The sequence below is a fragment of the Chlorocebus sabaeus genome, chromosome 9 (genome assembly GCF_047675955.1).
Source record: "Chlorocebus sabaeus isolate Y175 chromosome 9, mChlSab1.0.hap1, whole genome shotgun sequence".
Classification (NCBI taxonomy): domain Eukaryota; kingdom Metazoa; phylum Chordata; class Mammalia; order Primates; family Cercopithecidae; genus Chlorocebus; species Chlorocebus sabaeus.
In genome coordinates this window covers 26864495-26884701 of record NC_132912.1, presented here as the reverse complement: position 1 = coordinate 26884701, position 20207 = coordinate 26864495, and positions in this window count along the sequence as shown.

Below are 20207 nucleotides of genomic sequence, written 5' to 3'. Positions count from 1 at the left end.
AGGAGCTTAATAAAACTAAATACCCACTGATGTGCCCCAAAGTGCTGAATTTACAGTAAATACTAGAGCAATATTTAATAATCCATTTTTTTCAGGTGGAGTTTCACTCTTGTTGCCCAGGCTGGAGTGCAATGGTGTGATCTCAGCTCATTGCAACCTGCGTCTCCCAGGTTCAAGTGATTCTCCTGCCTCAGCCTCCCAAGTAGCTGGGATTACAGGTGCCCACAATGATGCCCTAATAATTTTTTTTTTTTTTTTGGTGTTTTTAGTAGAGAAAGGGTTTCATCATGTTGACCAGGCTAGTCTTGAACTCCTGACCTCAGGTGATCTGCCCGCCTCATCCTCCCAAAGTGCTGGGATTACAGGCGTGAGCCACCATGCCTTTGATTACAACTGTCATAAGATCTTGTAGTCATTGAGAATAACTCATGTGGTTTATCAAAAACACCTAATTATTCCATTAAAGTTACTAAGTAGAACAAAAATGATTATAAAGATGTTTGAAAGAATAGGTTCCAATTTAATTGGCTAAAATATTTGCATATATAATCATTATTACCAAATGTGGAGTTGGCATCAAAATGTGGATGATCAAAAATAATTTCTTAAACAGATTATTCTATGTTGTGTGTAAGGATAGAAGAGTCTTTAATTATTTTTCCAAAATGAAGTCTGAGATCTTTAGCCCAGGAAGGAGTAAGTGAGGTGTAGCCTGCTTTCCTGGCTGTCGAATGCTTCTGGAAAGGATGCTGAATAACTTGCTGGAGAAGATGCATATGGTAAACATTGTGGGCAGATAAATATAGATTATAATTACTCAGGACCCTGATGAATTTCTACATTTCTAAACGGAAAGGTCAATGTTAAATGTTTAAAAATGTTTATACTTTGGGAAGCAGAGGCAGGCAGATCACTGGAGGTCAGGAGTTGGAGACCAGCCTGGCCAACATTGTGAAACCTTGTCTCTACTAAAATTACAAAAATTAGCTGGGCATGGTGGCATCTGCCTGTACTCCCACCTACTTGGGAGATTGAAGCAGGAGAATGACTTGAAACTGAATGTGGAGGATGCAGTGAACCGAGATCACGACACTGCATACACTCCAGCCTGGGTGACGGAGCTAGATTGTCTCAAATCGAACAAACACCAATAAAAGTTCATACATTTTGTCTTATGAAAAATCAACTCTAGTTGTTACTTAGAATTGCTATTATTCCACAGAAGTTCCTTAAGTACTATTTTTGCACTAAACTAAGAGAAAGAAAATGTACATTGTCATGGAGAGTACACATATATCCCCGTCATGTTAAGATCCCTTTACAGCATTAAGAGAATTCTAATTTTCTAAAATATTTAGCAAAAAAAAGAATGTCAATGATTTGCAATCTTTCCAAATGAAGGGCATGAATTCCAGCTCATGCTGCTTCCTCACTGGGAATTTGACTCTATAATAATACACTGAGGCATCAACGACCCACTTCTTTCAACAACAAATCAAAGATTGACATGTTTATTTTGCGTGGTTTTGCTATTTCTTAGGGATTATGAAGGAAATGCTTAGTTAGAATAGAGAGGGTGGATGATAATACCAGGAAATTAAAGGTGAGAGGTCAAGGAGAAGTTAGAATAGAGAGGGTGGATGATAATACCAGGAAATTAAAGGTGAGAGGTCAAGGAGAACATTTTATTTTATCACTAGTATTTTAAATATAAAGATTACATCATTGTAAATACAGGGCTTTTGGAGCCCATCTTAGCACGTCTCCCCGGTACGTTCAATACATATCATTTTATTGAAGTTGCTTGTACACCTATCAGTCTCACCTACTAGTTAAATGGCTCCTCTAATTGATTCTTATATTTCTCTACCACTTCTTGCCTTGAGTCTATTCTAAAGACATGATTGATGAAAGAAGGTAAATGCCAGTAACGTGAACAGGGCTGCATCTAGAAAGCTGCTCTATCAAGGAAATCATTTAAAATAATGATGTACTCAGTGTACAAATTTTAGGAAATTTCCCTATCATACTTGCTAGTTTGAATGATTTGTGTTATTTTCAAAAACGTAAATTGAATATAGTATTATTGAGTGCATGTGTGTATATATATATATGAAATATGAAATATTTATGTTAACAACACACAGAATAGACTTCACTCATGGCAAAGTTTTTTTTTTAAGCACCTGCAGAAATCAGTCTTCTTTCCAGTTTCGAAAACCCTCACAAGCCATGGGTGAAAGAGGATCCTTTGGATGCCATATAGTGCATGAAGCACGTTGGGTTACAGTAATTTTAAAATAATTCATATTCATAATTCACAATGAGGAAACCTGAAAGTTGCTGGAAGCTATCAACGAATGAAAGGTGGGGCGGGGCTGCTGTGGGGGCGGGGCCTTGTGAGCCAGTGCCTGGACTCCCACTTCACAAATGGAAGGGAGGCGCGTGGAGGGAATTCAAGGCCTGATTGGTTCCTCCTAAGCAGGAGGCATCTGGTTGGCAGGGCAACCGGCCTTCAGTTAGAGCCTTCAGTGGGTGCCTTCAGTTGGTGGCATTTGGTTGCCTTTCCTGGGAAGAGGTGGCAGGTGCTCAGCTCTGCAGGCGTGGGGGCAAGCAAAGGCCCCAGCTGCCCGAGAAGAGCAGAGTTGCCCCACGGGGACCACGCTGACCTGTCACATGTGCACCAAAGCCAGCCTTAGGCAGTGCCAGCGCAGGGCTTCTGTGGAGCCTTCCTGAGGCTCTGACATCTATGAGTGGGCGGCCAGCAAAGGCGCAGGCCCAGCATAGAGGAGCAGAGGCGCCGGAAACACGCTGTCCCTTAATACCATCCCCAAGCTGGGCCAGCTGAGGGTGCGGTGTTTGGAGCCATCCTACAGCTCTGACATCCACGAGGTGGAGCCGTCCTGCAGCTCTGACATCCACGAGGTGACAGTGGGAGTAGCATGAGACTCCACTGCTTTGGAGCCTGCCCAGTCTGATTCAGGAGCCATGACTAGCAGCACATTGGCGACCAGAAGACGCCAAAAGGTAGGGAGACTACAGATACCGCTTGGCCTTAGGAGCTCCTTTGGCACTTGCTCACCCAAGTTTCCCCCCAGCGGCATCCACACAGCCTAGGGCTCCTTCCTCCTGCCCCTAGTTCGCTTTTCTAGGTGTAGGCCCCAAGCAGGAAGTACTTATTCTGACTCGACTGCCTACTCGTTCTTCTTTCCCTGTTGCATCCAGCCGTTTACTTTTGGTCGCCCTGCCCAAATGTCCACTTCAGGGCCCTCTTCTTTTCTTAGGCTGGCCGAAAACTAAGTTTTCAAAATACAAAATGGATGCTACATTTTTCATTACAGTAGAGGAAATGTTCGACAGCTCTTGTATTTAAACTGAAGTAGCCACATTGGGACTCCCAATTTCATATCTTGAGTTCTAGAGCAGAGCTCTCTCTCCTAAAGTGATGGCTGAGGGTTAGAGCTACTCTTCTTGATTCTAATAATCAGAAATGATTTTTTATAGAGACGGGGTCTCACCGTGTTGCCCAGGCTGGTCTCAAACCCCTGGCCTCAAGTGATTCACCCACCTTGGCCTCCCACTTTGTTGGGATGACAGGCAAGGACCACCACACCTGGCCTTGCGAGCTGCTCCTGCTTTGTGTGTTTTGGCTGGTCTTCTGCGCAGCTGTCAGTAAGATGCTCCGCAGCATAGTTCCAAATCTTTCTGCACAAATTCAGTGGATGCTGTGATTTTTTACATGGAATAGTCCCTTTATTTATTCCAGAGAAGCTGGACAATTCACACTTAGTAACATACGGCCTAGCAAATTTCATTTCTTGATCAACACACCTGTTAAAAGGTGATGCTTGTGGTCTAAATATGCAGATTCCTCATCATCCCCAAGAAAAAGGGAACCACTGCAAGGCAACCTGGGAGGGAGTGCAAGCCATTGAAATTCACACAGGAGTGGGTAGAAAAGAGAATCCACATGTTTTGATCCCTCCATGTTCTGGGTATCACTTGGTCCTCCTTAAATTGCACCATTTTTGGTGTCAGAGAAAACTGGATTTGAATCCCAGGTCCATCACTCTTTATGATGTGATGGTGAAAGTGTTTTTCACTCGTCTGAGCCTCAGTCTGCTCATCTATAGAAGGATGTGATTGTTATGAGGCTTCCATAAGGTAAGTGCGTAAAAACCATGGTAAAATACTTGTCCTTTAAAAGAGAGGGTTATTATGAGGCTTCTGTAAGGTAAGTGTTTAAAAGTCTGGACGCAATGTCTAAAATTTTGTAAGTGTCCAATATGTGGACAAGGAGGATTATCTTTCATTTTTCAGACCATTAATTTTTAGAACAAGTTTATAAAATTTGGTACACTCATATTTCTTAGATAATCAAACCAATGATCAGAAAGACTAAATAAATCACCACAGTCACAAGGCAGTTCACAATGCATTCACTGGGGAATTTCTAGTTAACAGTAGAAATGATGATCACATTGAAAATCTCGTATTTTGTGGTACTTTTCTCTGTGGGGGCGGGACCTTGTGAGCCATGTGCCTGTGCACTCAATTTCTAAGTTTGTGGGGAGGCACGCAGGGGATTCTGAACCTGATTGTTTCCTCTAACCAGGATGCGGTCTGATTGGCAGGGCAACTGGCCTTCACTTGGTGGCCTTGAGTGGGTGCCCTCATTGGTTGCCTTCATTTAGTGCCCTCAGTTGTTTCCCTCAGTTGTTCCTCTTCAGTTGGTGGTCCTCAGTTGGTGGTCTTTAGTTGTTGGGCAGTGGTGGAAGGAGGATGAATCCGTTTGTGCTCTCTCCTCCCCCAGTCACAGCTCCCAGGCTTGTTGCATCCAGGCCCTTCTAAAATAAACCAGACAGGTTGGCAGGGTCTTTTTTTAGCAGACAAGTCAGCTCAGGGTATGGGGGTGACCTGGGTTCCGGGATTTTAGTGCAGTGCCGCCCCATGGCCCAGGGCTGCCCATGCCAGCCATGCCTTTGCCAGGAAGAGGCGATAGGTGTTGAGCCCTGCAGACTTGGGGGCAAGCGAAGGCCCAAGCTACTCCAGAAGAACACGGGTGCCACATGGGGACCACACTGAACTGTCACATGTGCACCAAAGCCAGCCCCAGTCAGGGTGCAGACAGTGAAGGCACAGGCTGCGATAAACAGGACCAGAGGCGCCCGGAACACGCTGTCCCCAATGTCCTCCGCAAGCGGAGCCAGCTCAGGGTGCGGTGGATGAAGCTGTCTTGCACCTCTGGGATCCACGAGGTGGAGGTGGCAGTAGCGCTGCACTCCACTTTTTTGGAGCCTGCCCAATCGAATTTGGTCCCAGCAACAAGGGACCTGACAGCAGCACACTGGCAAACAGAAGACGCCCAAAGGTAGGGAGGACACGGATGCTGCTATAGTTCAGAAGATCCTCTGGCTGTTGTTGGCCCAAGGTTCCCCCAGAGACATCCAAAGCCTCAGTTTTCTCATCTATAAAAGATGTGATTGTTATGAGGCTTCCATAAGGTAAGTGTGTAAAAACCATGGCAAAATGCTTGTAACTTAAAAGAGAGGGTTTCTATAAGGCTTCTGTAAGGCACGTGTTTAAAAATCTGGACATAATACCTGTAACTTTTTTTAAGTGTTCAGCATACAGAGAAGGAGGATTGTTTTCTCATCTACTTTTTAGAGCAAGTTTGTAAGATTGGTGATACTCATATATCTTAGACAATCTAATCAATGATCAGAAAGAATAAATAGATAACCAAGGTCACAAAGCAATTCACAATGCATTCACTGTGTAATCTCTAGTTAAAAGTAGCAATGATTTTCACACTGAAATTTTTGTTAATGTTGTGATTTTCTCTTACATAATCCTCTTGGTGATTGTAACCAGAGATTTTAAGTTGCCCTATCAAAGTGATCATTAGAAAAATGTGATGTACTTAGTGTGTAAATTTTAGAAAATTTCTTCTGTTAGTCTTGTTAATTTGATTTAACATGTGTGTTATTTTAAAAAATGTAAATGTGGATTGGATATATATGTGTACATATGAAATATGACTTGACTTTATAGAGCTGGCTTAGCTCATGGCAATGTTTTTTTCTGAAGGCACCTGCAGAAATCTCTCTTATTTCTAGTTTGTTAAAGTTTCAGAGATTATGAGGGAAAGGGGGTGTAGGAATCCCAGACACTGCATGAGGCAGATATGGTTTCAGTGATTTTAGCATCATTCATTGTAAGGGATGATCCCTAGGAACTTCTTCACAGTGAGAAACCTGAAAGGTCCCAGCAGGCAGCAATGAATGAAAGGTGGGGCAGCCGCTGGCAGGGCGGGGCCTTGTGAGCCATGTGCCTGTGCTCTCAAGTTCCAAGTTTGTGGGGATGTCTGTAGGGGATTCTGGACCTGATTGTTTCCTCTGAACCAGGATGCGATCTGGTTGGCAGGGCAACTGGCCTTCACTTGGAAGCCTTCAGTAGGTGACCTCATTGGTTGCCCTCAGTTGATACCCTCAGTTGTTTCTCTTCTGTTGGTCATCCTCAGTTGGTGGTCCTCAGTTGGTGGTCTTCAGTTGTTGGGCGGTGGTGGAAGGAGCAAGAATCCGTTGGTGCTCTCTCCTCCCCCAGTCACAGCTCTCAGGCTTGCTGCATCCAGGCTCTTCTACAATAAACCTAACACATTGGCAGGGTTTTTTTTAGCAGACAAGTCAGGTCATGGTATGGAGATGACATGGCATGCGGGCTGGTAGAGCAGTGTCACCCCATGGCTCAGGGATGCCTGTGCCAGCAATGCTTTTGCCAGGAAGAGGCGATAGGTGTTGAGCCCTGCAGACTTCGGGGCAAGCGAAGGCCCAAGCTGCCTGAGAAGAGCAGGGTTTGCCCCATGGGGTCCACATGAACTGCTGCATGTGTGCCAAAGCCAGCCCCAACCAGGACTTGCACAAGGTTCTGCAGAGCTAGCCTGTGGCTCTGATTTCTACAAAAGTACAGACAGCGAAGACGCAGGCCGTAATATCCAGAAGCAGAGGCGCCCGGAGCATGCTGTGCCCCAGTGCCCGCCTGAAGCAAGGCCAGTGGAGGGTGCGGTGAGTGAAGCTGTCCTGCAGCTCTGGGATCCACGAAGGGGAGGTGGTAGTAGCACAGGACTGCACTGCTTTGGAGGCTGCCCCATCGAATGTGGGAGCCAGCAAGGGTCCTGACAGCAGCACAATGGCCCCCAGAAGATGCCGAAAGGTAGGGAGGTGACGGATACCACTTAAGTTCAGGAGCTCCTCTGGCTACTGATAGTCCAAACTTCCCCAAGAGGCATCTAAAACCTCAGTTTTCTCATCTATAAAAGTTGTGATTGTTATGAGGCTTCCATAAGGTAAATGTGTGAAAACCATGGCAGAAATGTTTACAGTTTAAAAGAGGGGGTTTCTTTGAGGCTTCTGTAAGGTAAGTGTGTAAAATCTGGACACAATACCTTTAATTTAGGTCACTGTAACCTTTGCCTTCTGAGTTCAAGCGATTCTCTGGCCTCAGCCTCCTGAGTAGCTGGGATTAGAGGTATGCACCATCAGGCCCGACTAATTTTGTCCTTTTAGGAGAGACAGGGTTTCAGCATGTAGGTCAGGCTGGTCTCGAACTCCTGACCTCAGATCATCTGCCCACCTTGAATTCCCTAAGTACTGGGATTACAGGCTTGAGCTACAATCCGGCCAAAATTTTCATTTCTTGATCAACAAACCTTTTCTAAGGAGATGCTTGTGGTCTAAATATGCAGATTCCCAGTCATTTCCAAGAAGAAGGGAAGGACTGCAAAGCAACCTGGGAGGGAGTTTAGGATTGTTCTGAGGCTGTGAAAGCCATTGAAATCCACACATAAGACGGTAGAGAAAGGGAATCCACATGTCTTGATCCCTCCATGTACTGGGTATATCTTGGTCTTCATTAAGTTGCACCACCTTTGGCATCAGAGAGAACTGGATTTGAATCCAAGTTCCAACGCTCATTAGGACATGATGGGGAATGTGTTTTCAAATCCTCAAAGCCTCAGTTTGCTTATCTATAAAACATGGGTTTCTTATGAGGCTTCCGTAAGGTAAATGAGTAAAAATATGGGTGGGCAAAATGCCACCAGAAGACGTCCAAAGGTAGGGAGGCAACAGAGACTGCTCAAGTTCAGGAGCTCCTCTGGCCATTGCTGGCCCAAGGTTCCCCCAGAGACATCCAAAGCCTCAGTTTTCTCATCTATAAAAGACGTGATTGTTTTGAGTCTTCCATAAGGTAGGTGTGTAAAAACCATGGCAAAATGCTTGTAATTTAAAAGATAGGGTTATTATGAGGCTTCAATAAGGTAAGTGTGTAAAAATGTGGATGCAATGCCTATGATTTTGTAAGTGTTTAGTATAGAGAGTAGGATTATTTTTCTCTCATTTAATTTTTAGAGCAAGTTTATAAAATGGTGTTACTCATCCTTTTGAGATAATCAAAGCAAGGATCACAAAGATTAAATGAGTCACCATAGTCACAGAGCAGTTTACAATACATTTAGTGGGTAATTGCCAGTTAAAAGTAGCAATGATGATCACATTTAAAATCTTGTATTATGTGGTGGTTTTCTCTTACTTAAGCCTCTTTTTTGTTGAAGCAGTAGATTCTAAGTTGCTGTATCAAAATGATCACTAGAAAACTGTGATATACTTTGTCTATAAATTTTAGAAAATGTCTTCTATTACTCTTATTAATTTGATTGAATATGTGTGTTGTTTTCAAAAATGTAAATGGAATATGTGTGGATTGAATATGTATGTGTATGTATATGTTGGAAATATGATTTGACATTATAGTGTAGGTGTAGCTCATGGCGATGTGTTTTTCTGAAAGCACCTGCAGAAATCTGTCATTTTTCTAGTTTGTAAAAATCTCAGAGGTTATAGGGGAAAGGGGGTTCTATGAATCCCAAATCTCAGAGGTTATAGGGGAAAGGGGGTTCTATGAATCCCAGATAGTACATGAGGTAGATTTGGTTTCAGTAATTTTAGCATAGTTTATTGTAAGGCAATGATCTCTAGGAACTTCTTCACAGTGAGAAACGTGAAAGCACCCAGCAGCCAGCAATGAATGAAAGGTGGGGTGAGTCTGCTGGCAGGGCGGGGCCTTGTGAGCCTGGTGCTTGAGCTCTGAATTCCAAGTTGGGGGGACACATGGAAAGGATTCTGGGCCTCATTGTTTCCTCTAACCGGGATACAGTCTGGTTGGCAGGGCAAGTGGCCTTCGCTTGGTGGTCTTCAGTGGGTGCCCTCATTGGTTGCCTTCATTTAGCACCCTCAGTTGGTTCTCTCAGTTGTTTCTTTCAGTTGGTGGTATTCAGTTGTTGGGCGGTGGTGGAAGGAGGATGAATCCGGTTGTGCTCTCTCCTTCCCCAGTCACAGCTCTCAGGCTTGTTGTATCCAGGCCCTTCTAAAATAAACCAGACAGGTTGGCAGGGTTTTTTTTAGCAGACAAGTCAGCTCAGGGTACAGGGGTAACACGTGGTACCGGATGCTAGTGCAGTGCCACCCCATGACCCAGGGCTGCCTGTGCAAGCCATGCTTTTGGAAGGAGGAGGCGATAGGCGTTGAGCTCTGCAGACTTGGGGGCAAGCGAAGACCCAAGCTACCCCAGAAGAGCAGGGGTGCCCCATGGGGAGCACACTGAACTGTCGCATGTACACCAAAGCCAGCCCCAGTCAGGGCTGGCACAAGGGTTCTGCAGAGTCAGCCTGTGTCTCTGACATCTACAAGGGTGCAGACAGTGAAGGCACAGGCTGCAATAAACAGGACCAGAGGGACATGCTGTCCCTGAATGTCCTCCACAAGGGGGCCACCTCAGGATGTGGTGGGTGATGTCGTACTGCACCTCTGGGATCCACAAGGTGGAGGTGGCCGTAGTGCTGGACTCCACTGCTTTGGAACCTGCCCAGTCGAATCTGGGAGCCAGCGAGGGACCTGACAGCAGCACACTGGCCACCTGAAGACATCCAAAGGTAGGGAGACAACAGATACTGCTTAAGTTCAGGAGCTCCTCTGGCCATTGCTGGCCCAAGGTTCCCCCAGAGACATCCAAAGCCTCAGTTTTCTCATCTATAAAAGACATGATTGTTTTGAGGTTTCCATAAGGTAAGTGTGTAAAAACCATGGCAAAATGCTTGTAATTTAAAAGAGAGCGTTTCTTTCCGGCTTCTATAAGGTAAGTGTGTAAAAATCTGGACACAATACCTATAATTTTTTAGGTGTTCAGTATATGGAGAAGGAGGATTATTTTTTCTCATCTAATTTTTAGAGGAAGTTTATAAAATTGTTGATACTCATATTTCTTAAACAATCTAACCAATGATCCGAAAGAATAAATAGATAACTGAGGTCACAAAGCAGTTCACAATGCATTGACTGTGTAATTTCTAGTTAAAAGTGGCAATGATATTCACATTGAAATTTTTGTATTATGTTGTGGTTTTCTCTTACATAATCCTCTTGGTGTTTTGAAACCACAGATTCTAAGTTGCTCTATCAAAGCGATCATTAGAAAAATGTGATTTACTTAGTGTGTAAATGTTTGAAAATTTCTTCTGTTAGTCTTTTTAATTTGATTGAACATACAATTTCAAAAATGTAAACTGAATACATATTGGATTTATAAGTGCATATATGAAATACGACTTGACATTATAGAGTAGGCTTAGCTCATGGCAACGTTTTTTTCCGAAAGCATCTGCAGAAATCTCTCTTCTTTCTAGTTTGTAAATGTTTCAGAGATTATGGGGGAAAGGGGATTCTATGAATCCCAGACACTGCGTGAGGCAGATTTGGTTTCAGTGATTTTAACATTGTTCATTGTAAGAGATGATCCCTAGGAACTTCTTCACAGTGAGAAACCTGAAAGTTTCCAGCAGCCAGCAAGGAATGAAAGGTGGGGCGGGGCCGCTGGCAGGGCGGGGCCTTGTGAGCCATGTGCCTGTGCTCTCAAGTTCCAGGTTTGTGGGGAGGCCTGCAGGGGATTCCGGACCTGATTGTTTCCTCTGAACTAGGATGTGTTCTGGTTGGCAGGGCAACTGGCCTTCACTTGGTGGCCTTCACTGGGTGCCCTCATTGGTTGCCTTCGGTTAGTGCCCTCACTTGTTTCCCTCAGTTGTTTCTCTTCAGTTAGTGGTCCTCAGTTGGTGGTCTTCAGTTCTTGGACAGTGGTGGAAGGAGGATGAATCCGTTTGTGCTCTTTCCTCCCCCAGTCACAGCTCTCAGGCTTGTTGCATCCACACCCTTCTAAAATAAACCAGATACTGGCAGGGTTTTTTAGAAGACAAGTCAGCGCAGGGTGTGGGGGTGGCGCGAGGAGCGGGCTGCTAGCGCAGTGCCACCCCATGGCCCAGGACTGCCCTTGCCAGCCATGCCTTTGTGAGGAAAAGGCGATAGTTGTTGAGCTCTGCAGACTGGGGGAAGCGAAGGCCCAAACTGCCCAAGAAGAGAAGGGGTGCCCCATGGGGACCACACTGACCTGTCACATGTGCACCAAAGCCAGCCCCAGTCAGGGCCAGCACAACAATTTTGCAGAGCCACCCTGTGGCTCTGAGGTCTACGAATATGAAGACAGCGAAGGCACAGGCCGCGATATACAGGAGCAAAGGAGCCCTGAACATGCTGTCCCCCAGTGCCATCCGCAAGCGAGGCCAGCTCAGGGTGCGGTGGGTGAAGCTGTCCTGCAGCTCTGAGATCCAGGAAGTGGAGGTGGCAGTACCACCAGACCCCACTTCTTTGGAGCCTGCCCAATCCAATTTGGGAGCCAGCAAGGTTCCTGACTGTTGTACTTTGGCTACCAGAAGACACCCAAAGGTAAGGAGGCTTCGGATACCACTTAAGTATAGGAGCTCCTCTGGCTGCCACTGGCCCAAAATTCCCCCAGAGGAATCCAACGCCTGGGGCTCCTCTCTCCTGCTGCTAGTTTGCTATCCTAAGCCCAGGCCTCAAGCAAGAGGACTGGCTCTGCCTCATCTCCCCACCCCTCTTTTTTCCCTGCTGTGTCCAGCTGGTTTCTTTCCTCTACCTACCCCAGTGCCCAGTTCTGGGCACTCTTCTTCTTCCCCTAGGTTGTCAGAAAACTACGTTTTTAGCATACAAAATTTATGCTACAGATGTCGTTGCTGTAGAGGAAATGTCTGACAGCTCTTGTATTTAAACTTAAGTTGCCACATTTGGACTCACAATTTCATTATCTTGAGTGCTAGGCCAGAGCCCTCTCACCTAAGGCAATGTCAGAGGGTCAGAGGTACTCTTCTTGACTTTAATAATAAAAAGGGATTTTTTTGTAGAGACAGGGTCTCACTGTGTTGCCCAGTCTGGTCTTGAACTCCTGGCCTCAAGTGATCCACCCATCTTGGCCTCCCACTTTGCTGGCATGATAAGCAAGAACCACCACACCTGGCCTTTGGAGGTGGTCTAGCTTTGTGTGTTTCAGCTAATCTTCCTGCACATCTGTCAGTAAGATGCTCTTGCAGTATAGTTCCAAACCTTTCTGCACAAATTCAGTGGATCCTGTGATTTTTTAACATAGAATAACCCTTTTTTTTTTTTTATTGCAGACAAGCTAGACAATTCACAGTTAGTAACCTAAGGCCTAGAAAACAGTGTGTCTTGATCAAAACAATTGTTCAGAGATGCTTGTGGTCCAAAGATGCAGATTCCTAATAATGAAAGAGAAGAAGTGATGTCCACTACAGGCAAGCAGGGAGGGAGTTTAGGATTGTTCTGAGGCCGTGAAAGCCATTGAAATTCACCCATAAAAGGGTACAGAAAGGGGATCCACATGTATTGATCGCTCCATGTGTGGGGTATAACTGGGTCTTCGTGAAGGTCCACCACCTCTGGTGTCAGAGAGAACTGGATTTGAATCCCAGTTCCAACACTCATTACGAAGTGATGGTGAGTGTGTTTTTAAATCCTTTGAGCCTCAATTTGGTCATCTATAAAAGAAGGGATTCTTATGAGGCTTGCATAAGATTAGTGTGTAAAAATCTGGGAATAATGCCTGTAATTTAAAAGACGGGTTGTTATGAGGCTTCAATAAGGTAAGTGTGTAAAAATCTGGACACAATGCCTTTAATTTTGTATTGTACAGTATATGAAAAAGAAAGACTTTTTCTCTCCTTTTATTTTTAGAACAATTTATACAATTGGCATTATTCATATTTTTAAGATAATCAAAGGACCAATAAGTTTAAATAAATCACCATACTCACAAAGCAGTTCACAATATATTTACTGGGTAATTGCTACTTAAAAGTAGCAATGATGATCACACTGAAAATCTTTTATGTGGTGGTTTTCTCTTCCATGAGCCTCTTCATTTGTGGAAACCATAGAGTCTAACTTCTCTATCAAAGTGATCATTAGAAAAATGTGATGTACTTAGTGTATAAATTTTAGAAAATTTCCTCTGTTAGTCATGTTAATTTAATTGAATATGTGTGTTTTGGATTATGAATATGAATATGTATTGATATATGAAATGAGGCTTGACATCAGAGTAATCTTAGCTCATGGCAATGTTTTGTTCTGAAAACACCTGTTGAAATTTGTCTTTTTTCTAGTTTCCAAAAAAATCAGAGGCGATTGGGCAAGGGGCTCTTTGATTGTCAGATAGTACATGTGGTACATTGGTATACAGTAATTTCAGCATAATTCATGTTCATAATTCACAATGAGGAAATCTCAAAGTTGCTACCAGTTACTAATAAATAAAAGGTGGGGCGGGGCTGCTGTGGCGGGTGGGGGGCGCCTTGAGAGCCAGTGCCTGGACTCCCACATCACAAATGGAAGGGCGGCGCCTGGGGGAAACCCAAGGCCTGATTGGTTCCTTCTAAGCAGGACGCAATATGCTTGGTAGGGAACCGGCCTTCAGTTAGTGTCTTCAGTGGGTGCCTTCAGTTGGTGGCATTTGGATGCCTTTCCTGGGGAGAGGTGGCAGTTGCTCAGCTCTGCAGGCGTGGGGGCAAGGGAAGGACCACGAGCTGCCTGAGAAGAGCAGAGCTGTCCCATGGGGACCAAGTCGACCTGTTGCATATGTCCCAGAGCCAGCCCAAGGCAGGGCCAGCGCAGGGCTTCTGGGGAGCTATCCTGAGGCTCTGACATCTATGAGTGGGCGGCCAACAAAGGCGCAGGCCCCAGCACAGAGAAGCAGAGGCGCCCGGAGCATGCTGTCCCTTAATGCCAGCCCCAAGCTGGGCCAGCTCAGGGTGCGGTGTTTGGAGCCGTCCTGCAGCTCTGAGATCCACGAGGTGGCGGTGGGAGTAGCACGAGACTCCACTGCTTTGGAGCCTGCCCCGTCAGCCTCGGGAGCCTTGACTAGCAGCACGTTGGCGACCAGAAGACACCGAAAGGTAGGGAGACTACAGATACGGCTTGGCCTTAGGAGCTCCTCTGGCCGTTGCTCACCAAATGTTCCTCCGAGAGGCATCCGCAGCCTAGAGCTCCTCCCTCCTGCCCCTAGTTCGCTTTCCTAGGCCCAGGCCCCAAGCAGGAGGACTTGCTCTGACTCGACTCCCCAACCCTTCTTCTTTCCCTGTTGCATCCAGCCAGTTGCTTTTCATTGCTCTGCCCAAATGTCCTCTTCTGGGTCCTCTTCTCCTTTGACTAGGATGGCAGAAAACTAAGTTTTCAGAATACAAAATGGATGCTACAGATTTCATTACCGTAGAGGAAATGTCTGACAGCTCTTGTAGTTAAACTTAAATAGCCACATTGGGACTCCCAATTTCATATCTTGAGTTATAGAGCAGAGCTCTCCCTCCTAAAGTAATGGCTGAGAGTTAGAGGTATTCTAATAATAAAAAATGATTTTTTTTGTAGAGTCAGGGTCTCACTGTGTTGCCCAGGCTGGTCTCAAACCTTGGCCTCAAGTGATTCACCCACATTGGCCTCCCACTTTGTTGGGATGACAGGCAAAAACCCCCACACCTGGCCTTGGGAGCTGCTCCTGCTTTGTGTGTTCTGGCTGGTCTCCTGCGCAGCTGTCAGTAAGATGCTCCTGCAGCATAGTTCCAAATCTTTCTGTGCAAATTCAGTGGATGCTGTGATTTTTTACATGGAATAGCCCCTTTATTTATTGCAGAGAAGCTGGACAATTCACACTTAGTAACAAACAGCCTAGCAAATTTCATTTCTTGATCAATACACCTGTTAAAAGGTGACGCTTGTGGTCTAAATATGCAGATTCCTCATCATCCCCAAGAAAAAGGGAACCACTGCAAGGCAACCTGGGAGGGAGTTTAGGATTGTTCTGAGGCAGTGCAAGTCATTGAAATTCACACACGAGGGGGTAGAAAAGAGAATCACGTGTTCTGATCCCTCCATGTTCTGGGTATAACTGGGTCCTCCTTAAATTGCACCATTTTTGGTATCAGAGAAAACTGGATTTGAATCCCAGGTCCATCGCTCTTTATAATGTGATGATGAATGTGTTTTTAAGTTGTCTGAGCCTCAGTTTGCTCATCTATAGAAGATGTGATTGTTATGAGGCTTCCATAAGGTAAGTGTGTAAATACCATGGCAAAATGTTTGTCATTTAAAAGACAGGGTTATTGTGAGGCTTCTATATGGTGTGTAAAAGTTTGGACACAATGTCTACAGTTTTGTAAGTGTTCAACATGTGGACAAGGAGGACTTTCTTTCACTTGTTTTAGACCATTAATTTTTAGACCAAGTTTATAAAATTTGGTACACTCATATTTCTTAGACAATCAAACCAATGATCAGAAAGACTAAATAAATCACCACAGTCACAAAGCAGTTCACAATGCATTCACTGGGTAATTTCTAGTTAACAGTAGAAATGATGATCACATTGAAAATCTTGTATTTTTTGTGGTTTGCTCTTACATCAGCCTCTTGCTTTGTTGAAAGCATAGATTCTAAGCTGCTCTATGAAAGTGATTATTAGAAAAATGTGATGTACCTCGTGTGTAAATTTTGGAAAATTTCTTCTATTAGTCTCATTAATTTGAACATGTGTGTCATTTTCAAAAATGTAAATCAAATATATGTGGATGGGATATGGATGTGTACTTATGAAATATAACTTGATATTAGAGAGTAGGCTTACCTCATGGCTATGTTATTTTTTGTGAAAGCACCTGCAGAAATGTCTCTTATTTCTAGTTCATAAATGTTTCAGGGATTATGGGGAAAAGGGGGTTCTGTGAATCCCAGACACTGCATGAGGCAGATTTGGTCTCAGTAATTTTAGCATCATTCATCGTAAGGTGATGATCCCTAGGAATTTCTTCACAGTGAGAAACCTGAAAGGTCCCAGTAGGCAGCAGTGAATGAAAGGTGGGGCGGGGCCGCTGGCAGGGCGGGGCCTTGTGAGCCGTGTGCCTGTGCTCTCAAGTTCCAAGTCTGTGGGGAGGCATGCAGGGGATGCTGGACCTGATTGTTTCCTAGAACCTGGATGCGTTCTGGTTGGCAGGGCAACTGACCTTCACTTGGTGGTCTTCAGTGGGTGCCCTCACTTTTTGCCTTCAGTTAGTGCCCTCAGTTCATTCCCTCCGTTGTTTCTCTTCACTTCGTGGTCTTCAGTTGTTGGGCAGTGGTGGAAGGAGGATGAATCCGTTTGTGCTCTCTCCTTCCCCAGTCACAGCTCTCAGGCTTGTTGCCTCCAGGCCCTTCTAAAATAAACCAGACAGGTTGGCAGGGGTTTTTTTGCAGACAAGTCAGCTCAGGGTACAGGGGTAACATGGGGTACTGGATGCTAGTGCAGCGCCACCCCATGGCCCAGGGCTGCCTGTGCAAGCCATGCTTTTGGAAGGAAGAGGCGATAGGTGTTGAGCCCTGCAGACTTGGGGACAAACGAAGACCCAAGCTACCCCAGAAGAGCAGGGGTGCCCCATGGGGACCACACTGAACTGTCGCATGTGCACCAAAGCCAGCCCCAGTCAGGACCGGCACAAGGGTTCTGCAGAGCCAGCCTGTGTCTCTGACATCTACGAGGGTGCAGGGTGCAGACAGTGAAGGCGCAGGTTGCGATAAACAGGACCAGAGGGACATGCTGTCCCCCAATGCCCTCCGCAAGTGGGGCCACCTCAGGGTGTGGTGGGTGATGTCGTACTGCACCTCTGGGATCCACGAGGTGGAGGTGGCTGCAGCGATGGACTCCACCTCTTTGGAGTCAGGTCAATCGAATTTGGGAGCCAGCGAGGGACCTGACAACAGGACCACATTGGCCACCAGAAGACGTCCAAAGGTAGGGAGGCAACAGATACTGCTTAAGTTCAGAAGATCCTCTGGCCATTGCTGGCCCAAGGTTCCCCCAAAGACATCCAAAGCCTCAGTTTTCTCATCTATAAAAGATGTGATTGTTTTGAGGTTTTCATAAGGTAGGTGTGTAAAAACCATGCCAAAGTTTTTGTAATTTAAAAGAGAGCATTTCTTTCAGGCTTCTATAAGGTAAGTGTGTAAAAATATGGACACAATACCTATAATTTTTAAGTGTTCAGTATATGGAGAAGAAGGATTATTTTTTCTCATCTAATTTTCAGAGAAAGTTTATAAAATTGTTGATACTCATATTTCTTAAACAATCTAACCAATGATCAGAAAGAATAAATAGATAACCGAGGTCACAAAGCAGTTCACAATGTGTTCACTGGGTAATTTCTAGTTAAAAGTGGCAATGATTTCCACATTGAAAACTTTGTATTATGTTGTGGTTTTCTCTTACATAATTCTCTTGGTGTTTTGAAACCACAGATTCTAAGTTGCACTATCAAAGCGATCATTAGAAAAATGTGATTTACTTAGTGTGTAAATGTTTGAAAATTTCTTCTGTTAGTCTTTTTAATTTGATTGAACATATTTGTTATTTTCAAAAACGGAAATTGAATATATGTGGATTGGATTTATATGTGCATATATGAAATACGATTTGACATTATAGAGTAGGCTTAGCTCATGGCAACGTTTTTTTCCGAAAGCACCCACAGAAATCTCTCTTCTTTCTAGTTTGTAAATGTTTCAGAGATTATGGGGGAAAGAGGATTCTATGAATCCCAGACACTGCGTGAGGCAGATTTGGTTTCAGTGATTTTAACATTGTTCATTGTAAGGGATGATCCCTAGGAACTTCTTCACAGTGAGAAACCTGAAAGGTTCCAGCAGCCAGCAATGAATGAAAGGTGGGGCGGGGCCGCTGGCAGGGAGGGGCCTTGTGAGCCGTGTGCCTGTGCTCTCAAGTTCCAAGTTTGTGGGGAGGCCTGCAGGGGATTCTGGACCTGATTGTTTCCTCTGAACCAGGATGCGTTCTGGTTGGCAGGGCAACTAGCCTTCACTTGGTGGCCTTCAGTGGGTGCCCTCATTGGTTGCCTTCGGTTTGTGTCCTCAGTTGGTACCCTCAGCTGGTGGTCTTCAGTTGTTGGGCAGTGGTGGAAGGAGGATGAATCCGTTTGTGCTCACTCCTCCCCCCAGTCACAGCTCTCAGGTTTATTGCATCCAGGCCCTTCTAAAATAAACCAGACAGGTTGGCAGGGTTTTTTAGCAGACAAGTCAGGTCACGCTATGGGGCTGACACGGGATGAGAACTGCTAGCGCATTGCTGCCCCATGGCCCAGGGCTGCCCGTAGCAGCAATGCTTTTGCCAGGAAGAGGTGAGAGGTGTTCAGCTCTGCAGAACTGGGGGCAAGCGAAGGCCCAAGCTGCCTGAGAAGAGCAGAGTTTACCCCATGGGGTCCACACTGAACTGTCACATACGCACCAAAGCCAGCCCTAATCAGGGCTGGCACAAGCATTCTTCAGAGCCAGCCTGTGGCTCTGACATCTACTAGGATGCAGACAGCGAAGACATAGGCCGCGATATACAGGAGCAGAGGCGCCTGGAACACGCTGTTCCCCAATGCCAGCTGCAAACTGGGCTATCTCAGCGTGCGGTGGGTGAAGCTGTCCTGCAGCTCTGAGATCCATGAAGTGGAGGTGGTAGTAGCGCCGGACTCCACTGCTTTGGAGGCTGCCCAATCGAATTTGGGAGCCAGCGAGAGTCCTGACAGCAGCACATTGGCCACCAGAAGACACCGAAAGGTAGGGAGGCGACGGATATTGTTTAAATTCAGGAGCTCCTCTGGCCATTGCTGGCCCAAGGTTCCCCAGAGGCATCCAAAGCCTCAGTTTTCTCATCTATAAAAGATGTGATTGTTATGAGGCTTCCATAAGGTAAATGTATGAAAACCATGGCAAAAATGTTTGTAATTTAAAAGAAAGCGTTTCTATGAGGCTTCTATAAGGTAAGTGCGTAAAAATCTAGATACAATACCTATAATTTAGGTCACTGTAACCTCTGCCTTCTGGGTTCAAGCAATTCTTCTGCCTTAACCTCCGGAGTATCTGGGATTAGAGGCATGCGCCATCAGGCCCAACTAATTTTGTTCTTTTTAGGAGAGACAGGGTTTCACCATTTTGGTCAGGCTGGTCTCAAACTCCTGGCCTCAGGTGATCTGCTCACCTTGGTTTCCCTAAGTGCCGGTATTACAGGCTTGAGCCACCATACCCGGCCAAAACTTTGGTTTCTTGATCAACAATCCTGTTTCTAAGGAGATGCTTGTGGTCTAAATATGCAGATTCCCAGTCATTTCCAAGAAGAAGGGAAGGACTGCAAAGCAACCTGGGAGGGAGTTTAGGATTGTTCTGAGGCTGTGAAAGCCATTGAAATCCACAAATGAGACGGTAGAGAAAGGGGATCCACATGTCTTGATCCCTCCATGTACTGGGTATATCTTGGTCTTCATTAAGTTTGCACCACCTTTGGCATCAGAGACAACTGGATTTGAATCCAAGTTCTAACACTCATTAGGATGTGATCGTGAATGTGTTTTTAACTCCTCTGAGCCTCACTTTGCTTATCTATAAAAGATGGGATTCTTATGAGGCTTCTGGAAGGTAAATGAGGAAAAATTTGTGTGGGCAAAATGCCTGTAATTTAAAAGATAGGATTGTTATGAGGCTTCGACAAGGTAAGTGTGTAAAAACCTGGACACAATGCCTATAATTTTGTAAGTGTTAAATATATAGAGAAGGATTATTTTTCTCTCATTTAATTTTTAGAGCAAGTTTATAAAATGGTGTTACTCATATTTTTGAGATAATCAAAGCAAGGATCACAAAGATTAAATGAGTCACCATAGTCACAGAGCAGTTTACAATACATTTAGTGGGTAATTGCCAGCTAAAAGT